Genomic DNA, 9,545 nt, shown 5'->3' with positions numbered 1-9,545 from the left:
ATATATATATATATATTACTGATTTCAGAGTAGAAGGGGAAGAGATGAGGGGGGAGAAGAGAAAGAGAGAGAGAGAGAGAGAGAGAGAGAGAGAGAGAGAGAGAGAGAGAGAGAGAGAGAGAGAGAAAGAGAATGAATCAATGACAAGAGAGAATAATTGGTTGGCTGTCTCCTGCATGTCCCACACTGGGTATTGAGCCCACCAACTGGGCATGTAAGTGACCGGGAATCTAACTGTGACCACCTGGTTCACAGATCGATGCTCAAACACTGATCCATGCCAGCCAGGTTGGATTGTATTTTAAAAGCCTTACCTGAATGGGTAACATGGAGTGGGTCAATAGTACCCTGTGATACTAATAGTGTGGAGACAGGTGAATGAAATTGAAAGACACTGTCGAAGAGAACTATAGGCTGTTCTTCTTATTATTTTATGCTTTCCATCTGTTTGGAAATAAATTTTAAAAATGGAATCTTTGTTCATTTAAATGTACCTCGCATGATTACTTATCCCATAAGGAGAGAAAGATTATGTTAAAAAGTTGGAAGAGACAAAAAAAAAACACCAAATTCAGAAAGTCATATGAATAATATAACTACATCTGTGTTTTATCAATAAAACTTGATGAGGCAGAAATTGTATTTTCTCCCGGAGGCGCTGGCGCTCATGTACTCGTAATGCTATGATTGTGTTCCTGGTGTCAGGAGCGAGGTTAAAACCAGATCTACAGTGCTCTTCGCAGCATCCACAGTCCTAATGAGCTGGCAGGGGGTCATCTCTTCTAAGCTGGAAGGATTGAATTTGGGGAAATGAGAAGAGTGTGGGCTGTTCATCTAAGTCAGATACCCTGAACACTTTAAAAAAAAATAAATAAACACTACCTAGGTAAGCAAACCTTTTCTTTTCTCCTAGAGAAGTTGAGTCTGCTCTGTAAGATTGAAAAGGCATTCTTAGCCTGAGTGCCAGGTATACATGTCTCAAACTGTGGCTCAAGGACAACCTATGTGAGAATCACTTGAAAGGCTAATTAAAATGCAGATTCCCTGGCCAATGATCTTTGGGAAAGGGCCCAGTTACTTGTAATTTTAACTAGCTTCCTCTGGGATTCCGCTATGAACTAAAGAATGGGTAATGCTCTACTACACCAGTGTTTCTCAAATTTTACCACGCACCAGAGTTATCTGCAGACCTTGTTAAAACACAGATTATTGCCCTGGCAAGTTTTGCTCAGCGGTTAGACTGTAGGCCCATGCACCAAAGGGTCCGATTTTTGGTCAAGGGCATGAACTTTGGTTGCAGACTGGATCTCCACCCCAGTAGGGGCATGTGCAGGAAGCAACCAATCCATATGTCTCTCTCATCCACGCCCCCCCTCTTCCCCCCCGCCACTGCTCCCCATCCTGGTCAAGTAGTATGCAGAAGGCAAGCAATCAATGTGTCTCTTTCACATCAATGTTTCTCTCTCTGTGTGTGTGTCTCTCTACCTCCCTTCTACTCCCTCTAAAAATCAATGGATGGAAAAATATCCTTAGCCCCAGGCCTTCACCCTATTGTCTATCTGGGGGGAGGGGGGTTGAGGCAGGCTGGAGGGGTTCAATGGTGGAAAAAGGGAGACATAAAATACTTTCAACAATAAAGAATTATATTCAAAAAGAAGATGAAGAAAAATATCCTTGGATGAGGATTAACAAAATAAAAAAAAAATAGAAATTGAAAGAGGAAATAATGTGTTTGTTTTGATTCTATGAGCAGCAGGGCGGTTATCCACACATTCTGGTTTAGAGGGCAGAGGCTGGCTACCGAGGCTGCCCACCTCAGAAGCCCTCTCCTCAGACAACCAGAGAAACCTAGTCTCCTCAGCAGCTAGGGATCCCAGAGCCTTGTTCTGATTCTGTGATTGGGCACTCGATTAGTTGGGGCTGGGAAAAAGATATCAATGCCTATCAGTTCAGCTGTCAAGGCAGATTGGACTCTGCCTGGGTGTGGTGTGGGAGACCTACCAGCATGATGCATGGTATGAGCTGGGAACTTTACAACAAAATAAAAACAGGAGAAATATGTCCAAACAATGACTGTTGCCAGTAAGAGATAAATATCTGATTTTTAAAATAGTATAATTCAGGGTAAACATACTGAGCAATTTTTTGTTTGTTTGTTTGATGACCATTCTTCTTGCATTTAAAATAACAGCCAATCACAAACTACAAAATAATATGCATCTTGGGTGGGGGGGATTCACTAATTAGGTAGTTTATAAAAATAATCAAGGAAAGACAATCTAATTCCACCCCACCCCCCAAATATGTTTTGCCCAATTGTGAAAGCTGGCGAAGGGTGCAAAATGGCAAGCAAATAGTAGAGTACATGATGCATAGATTGTTTCTGGAAGTTTAGCAAATAAAAGAAGCCATCATGATAAGAAAACAATGTCACTGCAGATGATATATTATCTATTTGGAAAAGCAGTGTGCAAGCTGACTCCTCCCCCCCCCCCCCACATGTTTTAGGAGATCTGCCATGAGCCAAAATAAAGTTTCGGTTCTTTAGTGATGAGACTTCTCAAACTAAGCAAATATGATCTAGTCCCTTAATAAATCATATTCATTTTATCTTTTTCTTGAAATTTTCAACTTAAAAGATAATATACTCCACACCACTCTCAAACCACACACACATGTGTACACACAGCAAGCATGAAAATGTTGATTTGGTTTCATGCTAGACATCAAGGAGGGAACTATATACAGGGTGTTCCCAAAAAATGTATACACATTTAACAGCTGGTAGCTCAATGATGTTTTCTTAAAAAAAACAAACAAAAAAAAACTACAACTAACCCATCAGAATTAATAATTAATAACCATTTAAAGTGTTTATACATTTTGGGGCACTATATATAGTACATGTTAACCTGGTTTCTATCATAAACAAACAAACAAAGCAAAAAAATGTGTATGTGAGATACAATTAAAAATCTCATTAACTGTCAGAACAATGCATAAGAAATTTGTAAGTGAAAATACTGTAAAGGGGACCAATCTGATAACTGGCTCATCTCATGGCTTACAGGAATTGTGACTGGTTCTGTAGGTATGGCATCTAATTTCCTTTTCAGGAGGATCATCTATGAAATGGATGGTTGGGGAGCTGAAGCAACTTGCTCTCTCAGTTGGAAAAGTGCCCACTTACACGATTCTGGGGGCAATTAAAGAAACCATGGCCGGAAAAGTGATTAGCACTATACCTGGAATATACTAAAAGGTAGTCAATATATGCTTGTTATTATTATTGTTAAGATTCTGCTGTGACGCCTTATTTATTTTTTAAAGATATTTTTATTGATTTCAGAGAAGAAGGGAAAGGAGAGAGACATAGAAATATCAATGATATCCTGTTTCCCCGAAAATAAGACAGTGTCTTATATTAATTTCTGCTCCCAAAGATGCGTTAGGTCTTATTTTCAGGGGATGTCTTATTTTTCCATGAAGAAGAATACAGTACACATTTATTGTTAAATGAAAATAAAGGAAATTTATTACCTGTATATGGTACAGTAGTACGGTAGTTGTCAACACAAATCAGACAAACCGTGAATCCTATAGTATCAAGAATTTACTCATTTATTCAATGACAATCATTTTATCATCTTCTGGAACATCATCATAACAATCCAATTCCTGAATTTCCTGGTGAGTTTCTTGTGACTCCATTTCTTTCAGAATCAATGGACCAAATCTCTCATGTTTAGCATAGGGGGCCTTATTTTCAGGGGGATGCCTTATATTTCACTCAGAAGAAAACCTGTAAGTAGGTCTTACTTCCAGAGGATGTCTTATTTTGGGGGAAACACTGTAAGAGAGAATCATTTATCTGCTGCTTCCTTCATGCCCTCTACTGGGGATCAAACCTATTACCAAAGCATGTGCCCTGTCCAGGAATCAAACTGTGACTTCCTGGTTCATAGGTTAACGCTCAACCACTGAGACATTCTGTCTGGGCTGATTCCTTATTTTTAAACTAGATAGATAGATAGATAGATAGATAGATAGATAGATAGATAGATAGATAGATAGATGATAGAGTATACTATACATACAAACCACACACACACACACACACACACACACACACACACACATATGTCTGTATAATTTGTATATGTATATGTAGAGGTACTATTTACTCTATATAATAAACACATTTCTATTTCTTTCCTTTTAATATGAGCAATTTAATTCAGTATAAAGCTTGGTGATGAAAGAATTTAGAATGTGCAGACATAGGAAAGGTATTTCTGAAATGATACAGATGTGAACTTATGTCCTCTTTGCATAACATATTGTATTTATATTACTAATGATCCTTCATCCTTCTCTAAACTGATGTCACAGGATATATAAATTTGTATTTCTTAGGTCGATGTGGTAAGTTTAAAAATCTGCTTTGCAAACGTCTAGGCACATAATAGCGTGCCATCAAATATATCTACAGGGTTATAATGCATATGTTAAAACAAACATTACTAATGGCATTGACTATCTAAATTCAGTTAACTTGGAGATTTTTAAACCAGTCTCTAGAATATTTCTATTATTAATATATTGCCAATTTTACATGTTAACATGAAAAGGTGCTGATTTTTAGAGACTGTTCTATTGATGGAATCTTTTCCTGAAATGTATCATGAAACTTCCAAGGCCTGAATTAACATTTTTTTTTAAAGCAATCATGAAATCTGGTGACCAAAGGTGTTTTCAAATGCCAATAGTAAGAGATAAAATTTTAGGAGATTATGATAACATTGATTGGTTGTTTGGAGATAATGTTCTGTTGCATCAATAGCAATAAAAGGCAGCTGGAGAATGATCAGATATTCCATGGCAGGAGGCTGCCTTGGGAAATATGTACATGGATCCATTTTTAATTTGGGAGATTCTGCAGTCCATTTTCATTTTGGCGTCTAAGACATTGATAGTGGTTTGCAGGAAAATGCTGTTAGGATTACTAATTTATACAACATTCTGCAGTAAATGAATTGATCTTTCCACTTGATTTGCGATGATGGCATTTGTCATGTTTCCTTAGGACTGCATTCCAAAGTCTGAGACGCGCTTAGCATGAGGATTGACAGGAAAAATAATGAAAGGTTGTTTCCAGTAGACTCCTTGATGGATGCTATCATTATTTCTTTAATTTGCTTAAAGGTTTTATTTAGGCATCCTTAAAAAAAAAAAAAAGAAAAAAACCCACTTTCCACCTAGTGAAAAAATATTTGTAACTGAGGTATTAAGTAGTCCTTTATGTGGTAGATACCTAGTTGTACTTACTCCTGCTTTACATTTTCCCCAATACTAAACTTCCAGAAGACACAATGTAGTTTATTCATTTCAAGAAGGTACTTTGTGCTGAAACCGATTTGGCTCAGTGGATAGAGCATCGGCCTGTGGCCTGCAAACTGAAAGGTCCTGGGTTCCATTCTGGTCAAGGGCATGTACCTTGGTTGGGGGAACATCTCCAGTATGGGGTTTGCAAGAGGCAGCTAATCGATGATTCTCTCTCATTGATGTTTCTAATTCTCTATCCCTCTTTCTCTCTGTAAAAAAATCAATAATATATATATATATATATATATATATATATATATATATATATTTTTTTTTTTTTTTTTTTAAAGAAGGTACTTTGTACTGGCACCATTCAAATGGTCAAAAAAAAAAAAATGGAATTCAGGTTTGGATAGCCTGGGGGTTTAGAATGGAATAGAAATTAGAGTCAAATGCTTTTGAAAAAAAAAAATTTAACAAATAAAAAGGAAAAGTAAACACTTTCACTCTACTATGGAAGTGATGCCTCAAAGTTGAGCATGAGCTAATTGAACCAACAGAAGCCTATTTGCCTCGACAGTGTGATTATTATTGAAGGTAGTAAAGGTCTTAGGTAATGTTTAAAACTGTGCCAACACAAACTGTGTTGATCTTGTGTAGGTAACTTAATCAGTGTTTCAGATTAATGATCATTAAAATAAGGGTCCTAATTATCCTGAAATACATTTGTTAGGATGATTATCCATGATGATCATATGATGATAACATGAGAGGCCACAATGAATCTTTTTCTTGGAAAATAAAATATAATACTAATAAGAAAGAGAAAATACTAACCAATGTATATCATCCTTCTATGTCTTGTATCCTTTGGCAAATATACCTTTTTATTGTATTTTTTAAACTCTAAATATCTCTTTGGATCCCTCCCAATCCCTTAACTATCTACTTCCTGGTTCATGTGACAGAAAGCAGTGTGCTAGTGAATTACACAACTATTCTTCAGAGGCATGGGAAGAAGGCTTGTTTTATAGCCCTTGCCAATTTCTAAGGTGTAAATACTACCAACAAGACCTGCTGTGAGCTACCTTTGGCTTAATAATCACTTCACAGAATATTTGTAATTTTAACAATTAACTTTTATGGGTTGATATGAGGAGCTGACTGTGCACACTGTTACCGAGTCTTCAACCTTAATCCATGCTGGCCTTTTCAACTCGCCTTTCAGAAACGCTTTCCATTGGAACAATAGTGTCTGTGTGATGGCTCTTTCTGGTGACTAAGGTATTAGTAGTCGTTTATGTGGTAGATACCTAGTTGTACTTAGTCCTGCTTTGCTCCCTGACAAATGTGTTTGCTTCTCTTCATTCTTTTTAATAATAACATAGATAAGAGATTAGTTACCTAAAAAATACCATGAGACTAAAACATTAATGAAAATACTTATTCTGTTTTATGTACTGCCCTCTACTTATGTGACTTTGGGGATGCAACAGTGAGCCAAAACAAAAGCCCTTGACTTCATAGAGTTTATCATTTATTAGGGAAAAAAGCCTACTAAAAACGTACAGATTAAATATAAAAATTCAGCTACGTATGTGCTTTGGAAGAGATTTACATGGTTGAGTAGGTTAGCAAGAGCAGACATGGTTGCCCAGGAGGTGAAATTTGAGCTAAAATTTGAAGAAAGCAAATAAAATAATGAGAAGGTGAGCAAGAGAGAGAGAGGAGAGAGAGAGAGAGAGAGAGAGAGAGAGAGAGAGAGAGAGAGAGGGAAAGAGAAAGAGATATTTCAGATTTTAGGTACAGGGATGATATGGACAGATAGCAGAGGTATGTATGCATTACCCCACACACGGCAAAAACCATGGGATTTTAAAGAAGTGACAAAATATCACTAAATATTTTTTAAAAACATGTACCATAGCAAGACTTTCGCATTAGCCACACTATAGAATGCAATGCAATTTGCCAGCCTGAATCATTGCCCAGGCTTAACAGTTAGTTACAGAACTAGAACTAGAATTTATTTTTTTTTCTGATTTTCATTTAGCATTATTTTTTTAAAAAACTTAACTATAAAACTAGCAAAATGAAGCATCAAATGAGAATCCATCCACCAACATATGAAAGTGATTCTTTGATATAAATAACTGGTAGTAACATATTTTTTATTACAATTTTAAGTAAAAAGTATTTAAAACATTATCTTGATGAAATATCTGAGTTTGGAAGCACATATCAGTGTCACATGTGACTATGATCACATGCACCTTACAACCTACTTTAGCTTTTTTCTCCAAGAAAGTAATGGCCGGAGGAAGTCATTCTTTCCTCCCAATAATATTTAATTTGTTATATTATATTATTAGCTAATGTAGGAGAATCCAATCAGATCTATTTTACTCTCTTATAGGTAATGTTATTAATTATTAAATGGAAAATAAAATCATGAAACTAAATACAGAGATATCCATGGGAGGCCAGGGAGTGCTATCTAGCTTTCCCTCATGCAGTCCTGCTCATGCAAATGCAAATCTACCTACACAGACACATCAGGATATACATCTTCTTATACCCACAATGAGAGGAACTGAGAGTAATGGAAAGCTGACCATGTGACCAACATGGCTCTAAGCACTGGACAGGCAATATCATGTATATTCCTTACAATATCCCATAAGAAATCCAAGATCATTGGCTCTATCTCACAGATGAAAGAAACCCAGGGATAAAAGAGGACAAGAAGAAGCATTTGAAGAACTAGGAAAGTTAGAAGAACATACTGATTATAAAGTGGTCCCGAGCCAATCCCAACATTTTGTAACCAGAAAAGACAGAGCAGAAAATTACTAAGGCCATTTGGCCAACCTTTGGGTGAAATAACAAACAAACAAACAAACCCCAAAACATAGAACTATACCCATAGACTTGCTTACAAACAGAACAGAAATAATAGAGGGATTTCCCCCTCCCCCTCTTTTTGAAGATGAGCAAGATAATTCCTTGGTCAAGGAAAATTAATTATTCTAGCAGCCAAGAAAAGGTAACATCTCTAAATTAAGTTTGTAAACTGAAGACTAAGCAAAAAATTGCAGATAGCACTGATGAGAAATAGATCCTAGTTTGACAACCTCAGTAGCTACTTTCTCCTAGGACACATTCTAATCAAGAATTACACGCAGTTTCCCTCGCTCGGGTTTTCTTGTTTACATTAACCACTGGGACTCTTTAGAGCTTAAATACTATAAGGAGAGCAGGGTATTGCTGACTGTACTAACATAGTGTATGCACAGCAACTTTTTTAAGAAGTGGAACAGTTTCAGCAAAGGTGCCTTGGGCACATTATCAAGATGCTTATTAGAAGCCTGCTGTTTTCATAGTTATTGATTCTCATGTGTTTCTAGCAAGGACTGAACATGCATACATATTTGTTTATTGGCATTATGTCATAAATATCTCTGAATTGTACACAGGGCCAGACTCAGCCATGAAAACCAGAAAACGAATTCACCCCCAAATGAGACTACTGCTGGGTCTATGGGAATGCCTGCAATGTGATGAGACTAAATACTTAGCAAATACTTGATGATGTGTCATTATTTTCAGTAGTCTCTTTGGGTGAACCCTAAACCTTCTTCAATGAGGCTGTCATGCAAAGTCATTTTTGAAAGTGATATTAAGAAATTGCATTATATAATTATGCTGATCAATACGTTAATTCATTTATTCATTCAAATGTATTCACTTTCCTTTGCATTAACCTTGGAGGTGGTGGTTACCTGAAAGCATGGTAGATTTATGCTTCTTTGGAAACCTAAGATTATATAAAGGACAGACAGCACATCTGAATAATTAGTCAAACCAATATGTCAACATTAGGCATTCATAATAGGGGGGCGGAGGATAAAGTCAAGAGCCAGATTTTAAATTTGAATGTTGATTATAAAAACTAGAGGTCTGGTGCACAAAATTTGTGCACTGGAGGGGGCTATCCCTTAGCCCAGTCTGCACCCTCTCCAATCTTGGACTCCTCGTGGATGTCAGACATCCCTCTAATAATCTCGGCCTGCTGGCTCCCAACCGCTCTCCTGCCACCAGCCTGATTGCCCCCTAACCACTCCCTGCCAACCTGATTGACACCTAACTGCTCCCCTGCCGGCCCAATTGCCCCCAACTGCCCTCCCCTGTCAGCCTGGTCGTCCCTAACTGCCTTTCCC

The sequence above is a fragment of the Pipistrellus kuhlii genome, unplaced genomic scaffold (assembly GCF_014108245.1).
Source record: "Pipistrellus kuhlii isolate mPipKuh1 unplaced genomic scaffold, mPipKuh1.p scaffold_m20_p_17, whole genome shotgun sequence".
Taxonomy (NCBI): Eukaryota; Metazoa; Chordata; class Mammalia; order Chiroptera; family Vespertilionidae; genus Pipistrellus; species Pipistrellus kuhlii.
This window is presented reverse-complemented; position numbering follows the sequence as displayed.